General features: G+C 60.2%; 7 non-coding genes across 7 annotated transcripts; all 7 read right to left on the bottom strand.

The window, feature by feature from the left end:
- Positions 1-1,734: 1,734 nt before the first annotated feature.
- LOC142863140 (5S ribosomal RNA) lies at positions 1,735-1,853 on the bottom strand. Its single transcript, XR_012914034.1, has one exon. It is a non-coding gene; the product is annotated as a 5S ribosomal RNA (ribosomal RNA).
- Positions 1,854-4,339: 2,486 nt separating this feature from the next.
- On the bottom strand, positions 4,340-4,458 carry LOC142863139 (5S ribosomal RNA). Its single transcript, XR_012914033.1, has one exon. It is a non-coding gene; the product is annotated as a 5S ribosomal RNA (ribosomal RNA).
- A 2,503-nt stretch (positions 4,459-6,961) lies between these two features.
- LOC142863138 (5S ribosomal RNA) lies at positions 6,962-7,080 on the bottom strand. The gene has a single exon (XR_012914032.1). It is a non-coding gene; the product is annotated as a 5S ribosomal RNA (ribosomal RNA).
- Positions 7,081-9,566: 2,486 nt separating this feature from the next.
- On the bottom strand, positions 9,567-9,685 carry LOC142863137 (5S ribosomal RNA). Its single transcript, XR_012914031.1, has one exon. It is a non-coding gene; the product is annotated as a 5S ribosomal RNA (ribosomal RNA).
- Positions 9,686-12,171: 2,486 nt separating this feature from the next.
- On the bottom strand, positions 12,172-12,290 carry LOC142863136 (5S ribosomal RNA). Its single transcript, XR_012914030.1, has one exon. It is a non-coding gene; the product is annotated as a 5S ribosomal RNA (ribosomal RNA).
- Positions 12,291-14,807: 2,517 nt separating this feature from the next.
- LOC142863135 (5S ribosomal RNA) lies at positions 14,808-14,926 on the bottom strand. The gene has a single exon (XR_012914029.1). It is a non-coding gene; the product is annotated as a 5S ribosomal RNA (ribosomal RNA).
- Positions 14,927-17,414: 2,488 nt separating this feature from the next.
- LOC142863133 (5S ribosomal RNA) lies at positions 17,415-17,533 on the bottom strand. The gene has a single exon (XR_012914027.1). It is a non-coding gene; the product is annotated as a 5S ribosomal RNA (ribosomal RNA).
- Between the last annotated feature and the right edge of the window lie 585 nt (positions 17,534-18,118).

Genomic DNA, 18,118 nt, shown 5'->3' with positions numbered 1-18,118 from the left:
AGCTTCATTGAGGGTCATTTCACTAACGAAGGCACCGTGAAGACGTTCCTGAGACGTTTGTGAGGGTGGCAACTGAAAGAGAATTTTAAAGCTGACAGAAGAGGCGAGGAAAGGCATAGGAGATTTCCACACCCAGTAAGGAAGCCTTTCCCGAAATGGAAGAAAGAAACGAGCAAACAGAAACACCGGTAGCCCGCCCGGATCAGAGTCTGCTCCTTAGAGCAAGTACCCTGACCAGGTTCACCCGTGGGTCCCGAGCTAGCGGCATTCAGAAGAGCCAGGCCCGCAGCCTACGCAGAAGACACCTGCGCTCGGGTGTCTGTGGCGGCACAATTCACCATTGCAAAGATGTGGAAGCGACCCGAGTGCCCATCGATCCACGAGTGGATTCATAAAATGTGGCGCGTGGACACCACGGAGTGCTATTCGGCTATGAGAAACGGCGGTGAGAGGGCACCTCTCGTGTTCTCCTGGCCGGAGCTGGAACCCGTTCCAGTAAGCCAAGTATCCCAAGAATGGACACAGGAGCACCACGTGCGCGTGCTCACCGGCAAATTGGTAGGAACCCACGGACACCTGAGTGGACGTAGAGGAATCACCTTCATCGGGTGGGGGTCGGGCGGGTGGGGGGAGGGGATGGGCATACACACCCATGAGGAATGGGGTGGGTGCGCACCGACTGGGGGATGGGCGCACTTGAAGCTCTGACCAGAGGGGGCAGGCGGGGAGAGGGCAATGTACCCGACCTTAACATTGGTACCCCCACCATACGCTGCTAAAGCATGAGAGATAAATAAGACAACAGGGGGGAGGGGGGCACGGGCAATACATGGAACCTTAATACTTGTACTCCCATAATCTGCTTGAAAAGAGAGAGAAAAGGAAATGCAATAATGGGGAGGTAAGAGGCATTTTTTTTTTTTGGAGACAGAGTCTCGCTTTGTTGCCCTGGCTAGAGTGAGTGCCATGGCGTCAGCCTAGCTCACAGCAACCTCAATCTCCTGGGCTCAAGCAATCCTGCTGCCTCAGCCTCCCAAGTAGCTGGGACTACAGGCATGCGCCACCATGCCCGGCTAATTTTTTTTTTTGTATAGATATATATTAGTTGGCCAATGAATTTCTTTCTATTTATAGTAGAGATGGGGTCTCGCTCTTGCTCAGGCTGGTTTCGAACTCCTGACCTCGAGCAATCCGCCCACCTCGGCCTCCCAGAGTGCTAGGATTACAGGCGTGAGCCAGCACGCCGGGCCAAGAGGCATTTTGTTTAAAAAAAAATGACTCCGAAAAGAAAAGTAAAAGGAGGCCTGTCGAGCACGTCTGGGTGTGACTGTGCATCCCCCAACATCCGGTGCCACCACCAAAGATTCCTACGTGTAGCCCATAGAACGCCAAAATCAACGGGACGAGTTCTGGTCACAACTCCCTCAAAATGACATCCCGGCCTTCTTCTGCAACTGCCTCCCCTCTCAGACTCTCAAGGTTTCCTCCAGCGTGTCGGTTCCCACAGCCCAGACCCTTGGTCTGAGGCCCGACAGTCCAGGTGCCACGCCTGCTGCCTCGTGGCGGCGGTGCTGCGGCTTGGGGCAAGAGGAGGCCCCACGGAGCGGGCTGGGGCGCCAGGCACCGTGGCGGGCGCTGAGGGTGGGGGTGACCCCCCGCCCCCCAGACTGCCGCCGCGCTCTCCGAATGGGGACAGAACAAGAGGCAAAAAAAAAAAAAATAAAATAAGATACAAGCCTACGGCACCCGGTATTCCCAGGCGGTCTCCCATCCAAGTACTAACCAGGCCCGAGCCTGCTTGGCTTCCGAGATCAGACGAGATCGGGCGCGTTCAGGGTGGTGTGGCCCTAGACGGCGGAGGGCGCCCCAGCCCGGCTCAAGAAGCCGAGCGTCTCTGCGCTTCCCCGCGCCTCCTCCCGCCCCAGGCCCCGCGCCGGCGCTGACCCACTCGGGGCCGGGCCGGGCTGGTTGAGTTCGCTGGCCGGGTCCCGAGGTCTCCACGGGGCTGGGGTGCGGGGCGTGGTGGGCTCGGCGGGGTGGGGGGCTGTCTTCACACACACACACACACGAACACACACCAGATGCGCCTCCAGCCTCCACGGCTGGACCCGCCAAGGTGGAGACCTCCAGCCGCCCTCCTCTCCTGGCCTCGCCTCCCTCACCTACCCGCCCCCAACCCCAGTGCGCCGCTGCTGACTGCGCATGCGCGGGCGGTCGCCTTTGGCCCCAGGGGCCGCCCTCCAGCACAACCCCTTTCAGCTGCGCCCCCGCCCTGCGTGTGGGCTGCCGCCTATCCGCCCCGGACCGGGGCCGGGGCACAGCGCATAGGGGAGGGGAGCGAGTGTAGGGGCGTCTCTCGGGATGTGTGCCATGGGTGGGGTGGTTTGGGGGCGCTGAAGACATCAGTCCCCTCCATCTCCTACCTGTGGAAACCCCCCAAGCCCTTGCAGAACTGCCGGCACCCGCTGCCGTGGGGGCCGGGACCCTACTCTGTGTCCTCCTGTGGCCCAGTCCAAGGGGCCTGGGCCTGGCCGGGGCTGGATTGGACCCCAACCACCCTGGGCTGTGGACTTGCTAAAAATGGGCGATTAGAGATTTGGTTCCAGCTTCATTGAGGGTCATTTCACTAACGAAGGCACCGTGAAGACGTTCCTGAGACGTTTGTGAGGGTGGCAACTGAAAGAGAATTTTAAAGCTGACAGAAGAGGCGAGGAAAGGCATAGGAGATTTCCACACCCAGTAAGGAAGCCTTTCCCGAAATGGAAGAAAGAAACGAGCAAACAGAAACACCGGTAGCCCGCCCGGATCAGAGTCTGCTCCTTAGAGCAAGTACCCTGACCAGGTTCACCCGTGGGTCCCGAGCTAGCGGCATTCAGAAGAGCCAGGCCCGCAGCCTACGCAGAAGACACCTGCGCTCGGGTGTCTGTGGCGGCACAATTCACCATTGCAAAGATGTGGAAGCGACCCGAGTGCCCATCGATCCACGAGTGGATTCATAAAATGTGGCGCGTGGACACCACGGAGTGCTATTCGGCTATGAGAAACGGCGGTGAGAGGGCACCTCTCGTGTTCTCCTGGCCGGAGCTGGAACCCGTTCCAGTAAGCCAAGTATCCCAAGAATGGACACAGGAGCACCACGTGCGCGTGCTCACCGGCAAATTGGTAGGAACCCACGGACACCTGAGTGGACGTAGAGGAATCACCTTCATCGGGTGGGGGTCGGGCGGGTGGGGGGAGGGGATGGGCATACACACCCATGAGGAATGGGGTGGGTGCGCACCGACTGGGGGATGGGCGCACTTGAAGCTCTGACCAGAGGGGGCAGGCGGGGAGAGGGCAATGTACCCGACCTTAACATTGGTACCCCCACCATACGCTGCTAAAGCATGAGAGATAAATAAGACAACAGGGGGGAGGGGGGCACGGGCAATACATGGAACCTTAATACTTGTACTCCCATAATCTGCTTGAAAAGAGAGAGAAAAGGAAATGCAATAATGGGGAGGTAAGAGGCATTTTTTTTTTTTTGGAGACAGAGTCTCGCTTTGTTGCCCTGGCTAGAGTGAGTGCCATGGCGTCAGCCTAGCTCACAGCAACCTCAATCTCCTGGGCTCAAGCAATCCTGCTGCCTCAGCCTCCCAAGTAGCTGGGACTACAGGCATGCGCCACCATGCCCGGCTAATTTTTTTTTTTGTATAGATATATATTAGTTGGCCAATGAATTTCTTTCTATTTATAGTAGAGATGGGGTCTCGCTCTTGCTCAGGCTGGTTTCGAACTCCTGACCTCGAGCAATCCGCCCACCTCGGCCTCCCAGAGTGCTAGGATTACAGGCGTGAGCCAGCACGCCGGGCCAAGAGGCATTTTGTTTAAAAAAAAATGACTCCGAAAAGAAAAGTAAAAGGAGGCCTGTCGAGCACGTCTGGGTGTGACTGTGCATCCCCCAACATCCGGTGCCACCACCAAAGATTCCTACGTGTAGCCCATAGAACGCCAAAATCAACGGGACGAGTTCTGGTCACAACTCCCTCAAAATGACATCCCGGCCTTCTTCTGCAACTGCCTCCCCTCTCAGACTCTCAAGGTTTCCTCCAGCGTGTCGGTTCCCACAGCCCAGACCCTTGGTCTGAGGCCCGACAGTCCAGGTGCCACGCCTGCTGCCTCGTGGCGGCGGTGCTGCGGCTTGGGGCAAGAGGAGGCCCCACGGAGCGGGCTGGGGCGCCAGGCACCGTGGCGGGCGCTGAGGGTGGGGGTGACCCCCCGCCCCCCAGACTGCCGCCGCGCTCTCCGAATGGGGACAGAACAAGAGGCAAAAAAAAAAAAAATAAAATAAGATACAAGCCTACGGCACCCGGTATTCCCAGGCGGTCTCCCATCCAAGTACTAACCAGGCCCGAGCCTGCTTGGCTTCCGAGATCAGACGAGATCGGGCGCGTTCAGGGTGGTGTGGCCCTAGACGGCGGAGGGCGCCCCAGCCCGGCTCAAGAAGCCGAGCGTCTCTGCGCTTCCCCGCGCCTCCTCCCGCCCCAGGCCCCGCGCCGGCGCTGACCCACTCGGGGCCGGGCCGGGCTGGTTGAGTTCGCTGGCCGGGTCCCGAGGTCTCCACGGGGCTGGGGTGCGGGGCGTGGTGGGCTCGGCGGGGTGGGGGGCTGTCTTCACACACACACACACACACACACACACACACACACGGACACACACCAGATGCGCCTCCAGCCTCCACGGCTGGACCCGCCAAGGTGGAGACCTCCAGCCGCCCTCCTCTCCTGGCCTCGCCTCCCTCACCTACCCGCCCCCAACCCCAGTGCGCCGCTGCTGACTGCGCATGCGCGGGCGGTCGCCTTTGGCCCCAGGGGCCGCCCTCCAGCACAACCCCTTTCAGCTGCGCCCCCGCCCTGCGTGTGGGCTGCCGCCTATCCGCCCCGGACCGGGGCCGGGGCACAGCGCATAGGGGAGGGGAGCGAGTGTAGGGGCGTCTCTCGGGATGTGTGCCATGGGTGGGGTGGTTTGGGGGCGCTGAAGACATCAGTCCCCTCCATCTCCTACCTGTGGAAACCCCCCAAGCCCTTGCAGAACTGCCGGCACCCGCTGCCGTGGGGGCCGGGACCCTACTCTGTGTCCTCCTGTGGCCCAGTCCAAGGGGCCTGGGCCTGGCCGGGGCTGGATTGGACCCCAACCACCCTGGGCTGTGGACTTGCTAAAAATGGGCGATTAGAGATTTGGTTCCAGCTTCATTGAGGGTCATTTCACTAACGAAGGCACCGTGAAGACGTTCCTGAGACGTTTGTGAGGGTGGCAACTGAAAGAGAATTTTAAAGCTGACAGAAGAGGCGAGGAAAGGCATAGGAGATTTCCACACCCAGTAAGGAAGCCTTTCCCGAAATGGAAGAAAGAAACGAGCAAACAGAAACACCGGTAGCCCGCCCGGATCAGAGTCTGCTCCTTAGAGCAAGTACCCTGACCAGGTTCACCCGTGGGTCCCGAGCTAGCGGCATTCAGAAGAGCCAGGCCCGCAGCCTACGCAGAAGACACCTGCGCTCGGGTGTCTGTGGCGGCACAATTCACCATTGCAAAGATGTGGAAGCGACCCGAGTGCCCATCGATCCACGAGTGGATTCATAAAATGTGGCGCGTGGACACCACGGAGTGCTATTCGGCTATGAGAAACGGCGGTGAGAGGGCACCTCTCGTGTTCTCCTGGCCGGAGCTGGAACCCGTTCCAGTAAGCCAAGTATCCCAAGAATGGACACAGGAGCACCACGTGCGCGTGCTCACCGGCAAATTGGTAGGAACCCACGGACACCTGAGTGGACGTAGAGGAATCACCTTCATCGGGTGGGGGTCGGGCGGGTGGGGGGAGGGGATGGGCATACACACCCATGAGGAATGGGGTGGGTGCGCACCGACTGGGGGATGGGCGCACTTGAAGCTCTGACCAGAGGGGGCAGGCGGGGAGAGGGCAATGTACCCGACCTTAACATTGGTACCCCCACCATACGCTGCTAAAGCATGAGAGATAAATAAGACAACAGGGGGGAGGGGGGCACGGGCAATACATGGAACCTTAATACTTGTACTCCCATAATCTGCTTGAAAAGAGAGAGAAAAGGAAATGCAATAATGGGGAGGTAAGAGGCATTTTTTTTTTTTGGAGACAGAGTCTCGCTTTGTTGCCCTGGCTAGAGTGAGTGCCATGGCGTCAGCCTAGCTCACAGCAACCTCAATCTCCTGGGCTCAAGCAATCCTGCTGCCTCAGCCTCCCAAGTAGCTGGGACTACAGGCATGCGCCACCATGCCCGGCTAATTTTTTTTTTTGTATAGATATATATTAGTTGGCCAATGAATTTCTTTCTATTTATAGTAGAGATGGGGTCTCGCTCTTGCTCAGGCTGGTTTCGAACTCCTGACCTCGAGCAATCCGCCCACCTCGGCCTCCCAGAGTGCTAGGATTACAGGCGTGAGCCAGCACGCCGGGCCAAGAGGCATTTTGTTTAAAAAAAAATGACTCCGAAAAGAAAAGTAAAAGGAGGCCTGTCGAGCACGTCTGGGTGTGACTGTGCATCCCCCAACATCCGGTGCCACCACCAAAGATTCCTACGTGTAGCCCATAGAACGCCAAAATCAACGGGACGAGTTCTGGTCACAACTCCCTCAAAATGACATCCCGGCCTTCTTCTGCAACTGCCTCCCCTCTCAGACTCTCAAGGTTTCCTCCAGCGTGTCGGTTCCCACAGCCCAGACCCTTGGTCTGAGGCCCGACAGTCCAGGTGCCACGCCTGCTGCCTCGTGGCGGCGGTGCTGCGGCTTGGGGCAAGAGGAGGCCCCACGGAGCGGGCTGGGGCGCCAGGCACCGTGGCGGGCGCTGAGGGTGGGGGTGACCCCCCGCCCCCCAGACTGCCGCCGCGCTCTCCGAATGGGGACAGAACAAGAGGCAAAAAAAAAAAAAATAAAATAAGATACAAGCCTACGGCACCCGGTATTCCCAGGCGGTCTCCCATCCAAGTACTAACCAGGCCCGAGCCTGCTTGGCTTCCGAGATCAGACGAGATCGGGCGCGTTCAGGGTGGTGTGGCCCTAGACGGCGGAGGGCGCCCCAGCCCGGCTCAAGAAGCCGAGCGTCTCTGCGCTTCCCCGCGCCTCCTCCCGCCCCAGGCCCCGCGCCGGCGCTGACCCACTCGGGGCCGGGCCGGGCTGGTTGAGTTCGCTGGCCGGGTCCCGAGGTCTCCACGGGGCTGGGGTGCGGGGCGTGGTGGGCTCGGCGGGGTGGGGGGCTGTCTTCACACACACACACACACGAACACACACCAGATGCGCCTCCAGCCTCCACGGCTGGACCCGCCAAGGTGGAGACCTCCAGCCGCCCTCCTCTCCTGGCCTCGCCTCCCTCACCTACCCGCCCCCAACCCCAGTGCGCCGCTGCTGACTGCGCATGCGCGGGCGGTCGCCTTTGGCCCCAGGGGCCGCCCTCCAGCACAACCCCTTTCAGCTGCGCCCCCGCCCTGCGTGTGGGCTGCCGCCTATCCGCCCCGGACCGGGGCCGGGGCACAGCGCATAGGGGAGGGGAGCGAGTGTAGGGGCGTCTCTCGGGATGTGTGCCATGGGTGGGGTGGTTTGGGGGCGCTGAAGACATCAGTCCCCTCCATCTCCTACCTGTGGAAACCCCCCAAGCCCTTGCAGAACTGCCGGCACCCGCTGCCGTGGGGGCCGGGACCCTACTCTGTGTCCTCCTGTGGCCCAGTCCAAGGGGCCTGGGCCTGGCCGGGGCTGGATTGGACCCCAACCACCCTGGGCTGTGGACTTGCTAAAAATGGGCGATTAGAGATTTGGTTCCAGCTTCATTGAGGGTCATTTCACTAACGAAGGCACCGTGAAGACGTTCCTGAGACGTTTGTGAGGGTGGCAACTGAAAGAGAATTTTAAAGCTGACAGAAGAGGCGAGGAAAGGCATAGGAGATTTCCACACCCAGTAAGGAAGCCTTTCCCGAAATGGAAGAAAGAAACGAGCAAACAGAAACACCGGTAGCCCGCCCGGATCAGAGTCTGCTCCTTAGAGCAAGTACCCTGACCAGGTTCACCCGTGGGTCCCGAGCTAGCGGCATTCAGAAGAGCCAGGCCCGCAGCCTACGCAGAAGACACCTGCGCTCGGGTGTCTGTGGCGGCACAATTCACCATTGCAAAGATGTGGAAGCGACCCGAGTGCCCATCGATCCACGAGTGGATTCATAAAATGTGGCGCGTGGACACCACGGAGTGCTATTCGGCTATGAGAAACGGCGGTGAGAGGGCACCTCTCGTGTTCTCCTGGCCGGAGCTGGAACCCGTTCCAGTAAGCCAAGTATCCCAAGAATGGACACAGGAGCACCACGTGCGCGTGCTCACCGGCAAATTGGTAGGAACCCACGGACACCTGAGTGGACGTAGAGGAATCACCTTCATCGGGTGGGGGTCGGGCGGGTGGGGGGAGGGGATGGGCATACACACCCATGAGGAATGGGGTGGGTGCGCACCGACTGGGGGATGGGCGCACTTGAAGCTCTGACCAGAGGGGGCAGGCGGGGAGAGGGCAATGTACCCGACCTTAACATTGGTACCCCCACCATACGCTGCTAAAGCATGAGAGATAAATAAGACAACAGGGGGGAGGGGGGCACGGGCAATACATGGAACCTTAATACTTGTACTCCCATAATCTGCTTGAAAAGAGAGAGAAAAGGAAATGCAATAATGGGGAGGTAAGAGGCATTTTTTTTTTTTTGGAGACAGAGTCTCGCTTTGTTGCCCTGGCTAGAGTGAGTGCCATGGCGTCAGCCTAGCTCACAGCAACCTCAATCTCCTGGGCTCAAGCAATCCTGCTGCCTCAGCCTCCCAAGTAGCTGGGACTACAGGCATGCGCCACCATGCCCGGCTAATTTTTTTTTTTGTATAGATATATATTAGTTGGCCAATGAATTTCTTTCTATTTATAGTAGAGATGGGGTCTCGCTCTTGCTCAGGCTGGTTTCGAACTCCTGACCTCGAGCAATCCGCCCACCTCGGCCTCCCAGAGTGCTAGGATTACAGGCGTGAGCCAGCACGCCGGGCCAAGAGGCATTTTGTTTAAAAAAAAATGACTCCGAAAAGAAAAGTAAAAGGAGGCCTGTCGAGCACGTCTGGGTGTGACTGTGCATCCCCCAACATCCGGTGCCACCACCAAAGATTCCTACGTGTAGCCCATAGAACGCCAAAATCAACGGGACGAGTTCTGGTCACAACTCCCTCAAAATGACATCCCGGCCTTCTTCTGCAACTGCCTCCCCTCTCAGACTCTCAAGGTTTCCTCCAGCGTGTCGGTTCCCACAGCCCAGACCCTTGGTCTGAGGCCCGACAGTCCAGGTGCCACGCCTGCTGCCTCGTGGCGGCGGTGCTGCGGCTTGGGGCAAGAGGAGGCCCCACGGAGCGGGCTGGGGCGCCAGGCACCGTGGCGGGCGCTGAGGGTGGGGGTGACCCCCCGCCCCCCAGACTGCCGCCGCGCTCTCCGAATGGGGACAGAACAAGAGGCAAAAAAAAAAAAAATAAAATAAGATACAAGCCTACGGCACCCGGTATTCCCAGGCGGTCTCCCATCCAAGTACTAACCAGGCCCGAGCCTGCTTGGCTTCCGAGATCAGACGAGATCGGGCGCGTTCAGGGTGGTGTGGCCCTAGACGGCGGAGGGCGCCCCAGCCCGGCTCAAGAAGCCGAGCGTCTCTGCGCTTCCCCGCACCTCCTCCCGCCCCAGGCCCCGCGCCGGCGCTGACCCACTCGGGGCCGGGCCGGGCTGGTTGAGTTCGCTGGCCGGGTCCCGAGGTCTCCACGGGGCTGGGGTGCGGGGCGTGGTGGGCTCGGCGGGGTGGGGGGCTGTCTTCACACACACACACACACGAACACACACCAGATGCGCCTCCAGCCTCCACGGCTGGACCCGCCAAGGTGGAGACCTCCAGCCGCCCTCCTCTCCTGGCCTCGCCTCCCTCACCTACCCGCCCCCAACCCCAGTGCGCCGCTGCTGACTGCGCATGCGCGGGCGGTCGCCTTTGGCCCCAGGGGCCGCCCTCCAGCACAACCCCTTTCAGCTGCGCCCCCGACCTGCGTGTGGGCTGCCGCCTATCCGCCCCGGACCGGGGCCGGGGCACAGCGCATAGGGGAGGGGAGCGAGTGTAGGGGCGTCTCTCGGGATGTGTGCCATGGGTGGGGTGGTTTGGGGGCGCTGAAGACATCAGTCCCCTCCATCTCCTACCTGTGGAAACCCCCCAAGCCCTTGCAGAACTGCCGGCACCCGCTGCCGTGGGGGCCGGGACCCTACTCTGTGTCCTCCTGTGGCCCAGTCCAAGGGGCCTGGGCCTGGCCGGGGCTGGATTGGACCCCAACCACCCTGGGCTGTGGACTTGCTAAAAATGGGCGATTAGAGATTTGGTTCCAGCTTCATTGAGGGTCATTTCACTAACGAAGGCACCGTGAAGACGTTCCTGAGACGTTTGTGAGGGTGGCAACTGAAAGAGAATTTTAAAGCTGACAGAAGAGGCGAGGAAAGGCATAGGAGATTTCCACACCCAGTAAGGAAGCCTTTCCCGAAATGGAAGAAAGAAACGAGCAAACAGAAACACCGGTAGCCCGCCCGGATCAGAGTCTGCTCCTTAGAGCAAGTACCCTGACCAGGTTCACCCGTGGGTCCCGAGCTAGCGGCATTCAGAAGAGCCAGGCCCGCAGCCTACGCAGAAGACACCTGCGCTCGGGTGTCTGTGGCGGCACAATTCACCATTGCAAAGATGTGGAAGCGACCCGAGTGCCCATCGATCCACGAGTGGATTCATAAAATGTGGCGCGTGGACACCACGGAGTGCTATTCGGCTATGAGAAACGGCGGTGAGAGGGCACCTCTCGTGTTCTCCTGGCCGGAGCTGGAACCCGTTCCAGTAAGCCAAGTATCCCAAGAATGAACACAGGAGCACCACGTGCGCGTGCTCACCGGCAAATTGGTAGGAACCCACGGACACCTGAGTGGACGTAGAGGAATCACCTTCATCGGGTGGGGGTCGGGCGGGTGGGGGGAGGGGATGGGCATACACACCCATGAGGAATGGGGTGGGTGCGCACCGACTGGGGGATGGGCGCACTTGAAGCTCTGACCAGAGGGGGCAGGCGGGGAGAGGGCAATGTACCCGACCTTAACATTGGTACCCCCACCATACGCTGCTAAAGCATGAGAGATAAATAAGACAACAGGGGGGAGGGGGGCACGGGCAATACATGGAACCTTAATACTTGTTCTCCCATAATCTGCTTGAAAAGAGAGAGAAAAGGAAATGCAATAATGGGGAGGTAAGAGGCATTTTTTTTTTTTTGGAGACAGAGTCTCGCTTTGTTGCCCTGGCTAGAGTGAGTGCCATGGCGTCAGCCTAGCTCACAGCAACCTCAATCTCCTGGGCTCAAGCAATCCTGCTGCCTCAGCCTCCCAAGTAGCTGGGACTACAGGCATGCGCCACCATGCCCGGCTAATTTTTTTTTTTGTATAGATATATATTAGTTGGCCAATGAATTTCTTTCTATTTATAGTAGAGATGGGGTCTCGCTCTTGCTCAGGCTGGTTTCGAACTCCTGACCTCGAGCAATCCGCCCACCTCGGCCTCCCAGAGTGCTAGGATTACAGGCGTGAGCCAGCACGCCGGGCCAAGAGGCATTTTGTTTAAAAAAAAATGACTCCGAAAAGAAAAGTAAAAGGAGGCCTGTCGAGCACGTCTGGGTGTGACTGTGCATCCCCCAACATCCGGTGCCACCACCAAAGATTCCTACGTGTAGCCCATAGAACGCCAAAATCAACGGGACGAGTTCTGGTCACAACTCCCTCAAAATGACATCCCGGCCTTCTTCTGCAACTGCCTCCCCTCTCAGACTCTCAAGGTTTCCTCCAGCGTGTCGGTTCCCACAGCCCAGACCCTTGGTCTGAGGCCCGACAGTCCAGGTGCCACGCCTGCTGCCTCGTGGCGGCGGTGCTGCGGCTTGGGGCAAGAGGAGGCCCCACGGAGCGGGCTGGGGCGCCAGGCACCGTGGCGGGCGCTGAGGGTGGGGGTGACCCCCCGCCCCCCAGACTGCCGCCGCGCTCTCCGAATGGGGACAGAACAAGAGGCAAAAAAAAAAAAAATAAAATAAGATACAAGCCTACGGCACCCGGTATTCCCAGGCGGTCTCCCATCCAAGTACTAACCAGGCCCGAGCCTGCTTGGCTTCCGAGATCAGACGAGATCGGGCGCGTTCAGGGTGGTGTGGCCCTAGACGGCGGAGGGCGCCCCAGCCCGGCTCAAGAAGCCGAGCGTCTCTGCGCTTCCCCGCGCCTCCTCCCGCCCCAGGCCCCGCGCCGGCGCTGACCCACTCGGGGCCGGGCCGGGCTGGTTGAGTTCGCTGGCCGGGTCCCGAGGTCTCCACGGGGCTGGGGTGCGGGGCGTGGTGGGCTCGGCGGGGTGGGGGGCTGTCTTCACACACACACACACACACACACACACACACACACACACACACACACACGGACACACACCAGATGCGCCTCCAGCCTCCACGGCTGGACCCGCCAAGGTGGAGACCTCCAGCCGCCCTCCTCTCCTGGCCTCGCCTCCCTCACCTACCCGCCCCCAACCCCAGTGCGCCGCTGCTGACTGCGCATGCGCGGGCGGTCGCCTTTGGCCCCAGGGGCCGCCCTCCAGCACAACCCCTTTCAGCTGCGCCCCCGCCCTGCGTGTGGGCTGCCGCCTATCCGCCCCGGACCGGGGCCGGGGCACAGCGCATAGGGGAGGGGAGCGAGTGTAGGGGCGTCTCTCGGGATGTGTGCCATGGGTGGGGTGGTTTGGGGGCGCTGAAGACATCAGTCCCCTCCATCTCCTACCTGTGGAAACCCCCCAAGCCCTTGCAGAACTGCCGGCACCCGCTGCCGTGGGGGCCGGGACCCTACTCTGTGTCCTCCTGTGGCCCAGTCCAAGGGGCCTGGGCCTGGCCGGGGCTGGATTGGACCCCAACCACCCTGGGCTGTGGACTTGCTAAAAATGGGCGATTAGAGATTTGGTTCCAGCTTCATTGAGGGTCATTTCACTAACGAAGGCACCGTGAAGACGTTCCTGAGACGTTTGTGAGGGTGGCAACTGAAAGAGAATTTTAAAGCTGACAGAAGAGGCGAGGAAAGGCATAGGAGATTTCCACACCCAGTAAGGAAGCCTTTCCCGAAATGGAAGAAAGAAACGAGCAAACAGAAACACCGGTAGCCCGCCCGGATCAGAGTCTGCTCCTTAGAGCAAGTACCCTGACCAGGTTCACCCGTGGGTCCCGAGCTAGCGGCATTCAGAAGAGCCAGGCCCGCAGCCTACGCAGAAGACACCTGCGCTCGGGTGTCTGTGGCGGCACAATTCACCATTGCAAAGATGTGGAAGCGACCCGAGTGCCCATCGATCCACGAGTGGATTCATAAAATGTGGCGCGTGGACACCACGGAGTGCTATTCGGCTATGAGAAACGGCGGTGAGAGGGCACCTCTCGTGTTCTCCTGGCCGGAGCTGGAACCCGTTCCAGTAAGCCAAGTATCCCAAGAATGGACACAGGAGCACCACGTGCGCGTGCTCACCGGCAAATTGGTAGGAACCCACGGACACCTGAGTGGACGTAGAGGAATCACCTTCATCGGGTGGGGGTCGGGCGGGTGGGGGGAGGGGATGGGCATACACACCCATGAGGAATGGGGTGGGTGCGCACCGACTGGGGGATGGGCGCACTTGAAGCTCTGACCAGAGGGGGCAGGCGGGGAGAGGGCAATGTACCCGACCTTAACATTGGTACCCCCACCATACGCTGCTAAAGCATGAGAGATAAATAAGACAACAGGGGGGAGGGGGGCACGGGCAATACATGGAACCTTAATACTTGTACTCCCATAATCTGCTTGAAAAGAGAGAGAAAAGGAAATGCAATAATGGGGAGGTAAGAGGCATTTTTTTTTTTTGGAGACAGAGTCTCGCTTTGTTGCCCTGGCTAGAGTGAGTGCCATGGCGTCAGCCTAGCTCACAGCAACCTCAATCTCCTGGGCTCAAGCAATCCTGCTGCCTCAGCCTCCCAAGTAGCTGGGACTACAGGCATGCGCCACCATGCCCGGCTAATTTTTTTTTTTGTATAGATATATATTAGTTGGCCAATGAATTTCTTTCTATTTATAGTAGAGATGGGGTCTCGCTCTTGCTCAGGCTGGTTTCGAACTCCTGACCTCGAGCAATCCGCCCACCTCGGCCTCCCAGAGTGCTAGGATTACAGGCGTGAGCCAGCACGCCGGGCCAAGAGGCATTTTGTTTAAAAAAAAATGACTCCGAAAAGAAAAGTAAAAGGAGGCCTGTCGAGCACGTCTGGGTGTGACTGTGCATCCCCCAACATCCGGTGCCACCACCAAAGATTCCTACGTGTAGCCCATAGAACGCCAAAATCAACGGGACGAGTTCTGGTCACAACTCCCTCAAAATGACATCCCGGCCTTCTTCTGCAACTGCCTCCCCTCTCAGACTCTCAAGGTTTCCTCCAGCGTGTCGGTTCCCACAGCCCAGACCCTTGGTCTGAGGCCCGACAGTCCAGGTGCCACGCCTGCTGCCTCGTGGCGGCGGTGCTGCGGCTTGGGGCAAGAGGAGGCCCCACGGAGCGGGCTGGGGCGCCAGGCACCGTGGCGGGCGCTGAGGGTGGGGGTGACCCCCCGCCCCCCAGACTGCCGCCGCGCTCTCCGAATGGGGACAGAACAAGAGGCAAAAAAAAAAAAAATAAAATAAGATACAAGCCTACGGCACCCGGTATTCCCAGGCGGTCTCCCATCCAAGTACTAACCAGGCCCGAGCCTGCTTGGCTTCCGAGATCAGACGAGATCGGGCGCGTTCAGGGTGGTGTGGCCCTAGACGGCGGAGGGCGCCCCAGCCCGGCTCAAGAAGCCGAGCGTCTCTGCGCTTCCCCGCGCCTCCTCCCGCCCCAGGCCCCGCGCCGGCGCTGACCCACTCGGGGCCGGGCCGGGCTGGTTGAGTTCGCTGGCCGGGTCCCGAGGTCTCCACGGGGCTGGGGTGCGGGGCGTGGTGGGCTCGGCGGGGTGGGGGGCTGTCTTCACACACACACACACACACGAACACACACCAGATGCGCCTCCAGCCTCCACGGCTGGACCCGCCAAGGCGGAGACCTCCAGCCGCCCTCCTCTCCTGGCCTCGCCTCCCTCACCTACCCGCCCCCAACCCCAGTGCGCCGCTGCTGACTGCGCATGCGCGGGCGGTCGCCTTTGGCCCCAGGGGCCGCCCTCCAGCACAACCCCTTTCAGCTGCGCCCCCGACCTGCGTGTGGGCTGCCGCCTATCCGCCCCGGACCGGGGCCGGGGCACAGCGCATAGGGGAGGGGAGCGAGTGTAGGGGCGTCTCTCGGGATGTGTGCCATGGGTGGGGTGGTTTGGGGGCGCTGAAGACATCAGTCCCCTCCATCTCCTACCTGTGGAAACCCCCCAAGCCCTTGCAGAACTGCCGGCACCCGCTGCCGTGGGGGCCGGGACCCTACTCTGTGTCCTCCTGTGGCCCAGTCCAAGGGGCCTGGGCCTGGCCGGGGCTGGATTGGACCCCAACCACCCTGGGCTGTGGACTTGCTAAAAATGGGCGATTAGAGATTTGGTTCCAGCTTCATTGAGGGTCATTTCACTAACGAAGGCACCGTGAAGACGTTCCTGAGACGTTTGTGAGGGTGGCAACTGAAAGAGAATTTTAAAGCTGACAGAAGAGGCGAGGAAAGGCATAGGAGATTTCCACACCCAGTAAGGAAGCCTTTCCCGAAATGGAAGAAAGAAACGAGCAAACAGAAACACCGGTAGCCCGCCCGGATCAGAGTCTGCTCCTTAGAGCAAGTACCCTGACCAGGTTCACCCGTGGGTCCCGAGCTAGCGGCATTCAGAAGAGCCAGGCCCGCAGCCTACGCAGAAGACACCTGCGCTCGGGTGTCTGTGGCGGCACAATTCACCATTGCAAAGATGTGGAAGCGACCCGAGTGCCCATCGATCCACGAGTGGATTCATAAAATGTGGCGCGTGGACACCACGGAGTGCTATTCGGCTATGAGAAACGGCGGTGAGAGGGCACCTCTCGTGTTCTCCTGGCCGGAGCTGGAACCCGTTCCAGTAAGCCAAGTATCCCAAGAATGGACACAGGAGCACCACGTGCGCGTGCTCACCGGCAAATTGGTAGGAACCCACGGACACCTGAGTGGACGTAGAGGAATCACCTTCATCGGGTGGGGGTCGGGCGGGTGGGGGGAGGGGATGGGCATACACACCCATGAGGAATGGGGTGGGTGCGCACCGACTGGGGGATGGGCGCACTTGAAGCTCTGACCAGAGGGGGCAGGCGGGGAGAGGGCAATGTACCCGACCTTAACATTGGTACCCCCACCATACGCTGCTAAAGCATGAGAGATAAATAAGACAACAGGGGGGAGGGGGGCACGGGCAATACATGGAACCTTAATACTTGTACTCCCATAATCTGCTTGAAAAGAGAGAGAAAAGGAAATGCAATAATGGGGAGGTAAGAGGCATTTTTTTTTTTTTGGAGACAGAGTCTCGCTTTGTTGCCCTGGCTAGAGTGAGTGCCATGGCGTCAGCCTAGCTCACAGCAACCTCAATCTCCTGGGCTCAAGCAATCCTGCTGCCTCAGCCTCCCAAGTAGCTGGGACTACAGGCATGCGCCACCATGCCCGGCTAATTTTTTTTTTTGTATAGATATATATTAGTTGGCCAATGAATTTCTTTCTATTTATAGTAGAGATGGGGTCTCGCTCTTGCTCAGGCTGGTTTCGAACTCCTGACCTCGAGCAATCCGCCCACCTCGGCCTCCCAGAGTGCTAGGATTACAGGCGTGAGCCAGCACGCCGGGCCAAGAGGCATTTTGTTTAAAAAAAAATGACTCCGAAAAGAAAAGTAAAAGGAGGCCTGTCGAGCACGTCTGGGTGTGACTGTGCATCCCCCAACATCCGGTGCCACCACCAAAGATTCCTACGTGTAGCCCATAGAACGCCAAAATCAACGGGACGAGTTCTGGTCACAACTCCCTCAAAATGACATCCCGGCCTTCTTCTGCAACTGCCTCCCCTCTCAGACTCTCAAGGTTTCCTCCAGCGTGTCGGTTCCCACAGCCCAGACCCTTGGTCTGAGGCCCGACAGTCCAGGTGCCACGCCTGCTGCCTCGTGGCGGCGGTGCTGCGGCTTGGGGCAAGAGGAGGCCCCACGGAGCGGGCTGGGGCGCCAGGCACCGTGGCGGGCGCTGAGGGTGGGGGTGACCCCCCGCCCCCCAGACTGCCGCCGCGCTCTCCGAATGGGGACAGAACAAGAGGCAAAAAAAAAAAAAATAAAATAAGATACAAGCCTACGGCACCCGGTATTCCCAGGCGGTCTCCCATCCAAGTACTAACCAGGCCCGAGCCTGCTTGGCTTCCGAGATCAGACGAGATCGGGCGCGTTCAGGGTGGTGTGGCCCTAGACGGCGGAGGGCGCCCCAGCCCGGCTCAAGAAGCCGAGCGTCTCTGCGCTTCCCCGCGCCTCCTCCCGCCCCAGGCCCCGCGCCGGCGCTGACCCACTCGGGGCCGGGCCGGGCTGGTTGAGTTCGCTGGCCGGGTCCCGAGGTCTCCACGGGGCTGGGGTGCGGGGCGTGGTGGGCTCGGCGGGGTGGGGGGCTGTCTTCACACACACACACACACACACACACACACACACACACACACACACACACACGGACACACACCAGATGCGCCTCCAGCCTCCACGGCTGGACCCGCCAAGGTGGAGACCTCCAGCCGCCCTCCTCTCCTGGCCTCGCCTCCCTCACCTACCCGCCCCCAACCCCAGTGCGCCGCTGCTGACTGCGCATGCGCGGGCGGTCGCCTTTGGCCCCAGGGGCCGCCCTCCAGCACAACCCCTTTCAGCTGCGCCCCCGCCCTGCGTGTGGGCTGCCGCCTATCCGCCCCGGACCGGGGCCGGGGCACAGCGCATAGGGGAGGGGAGCGAGTGTAGGGGCGTCTCTCGGGATGTGTGCCATGGGTGGGGTGGTTTGGGGGCGCTGAAGACATC

The sequence above is a fragment of the Microcebus murinus genome, chromosome 21, assembly GCF_040939455.1.
Source record: "Microcebus murinus isolate Inina chromosome 21, M.murinus_Inina_mat1.0, whole genome shotgun sequence".
NCBI lineage: Eukaryota > Metazoa > Chordata > Mammalia > Primates > Cheirogaleidae > Microcebus > Microcebus murinus.
This window is presented reverse-complemented; position numbering and strand designations above follow the sequence as displayed.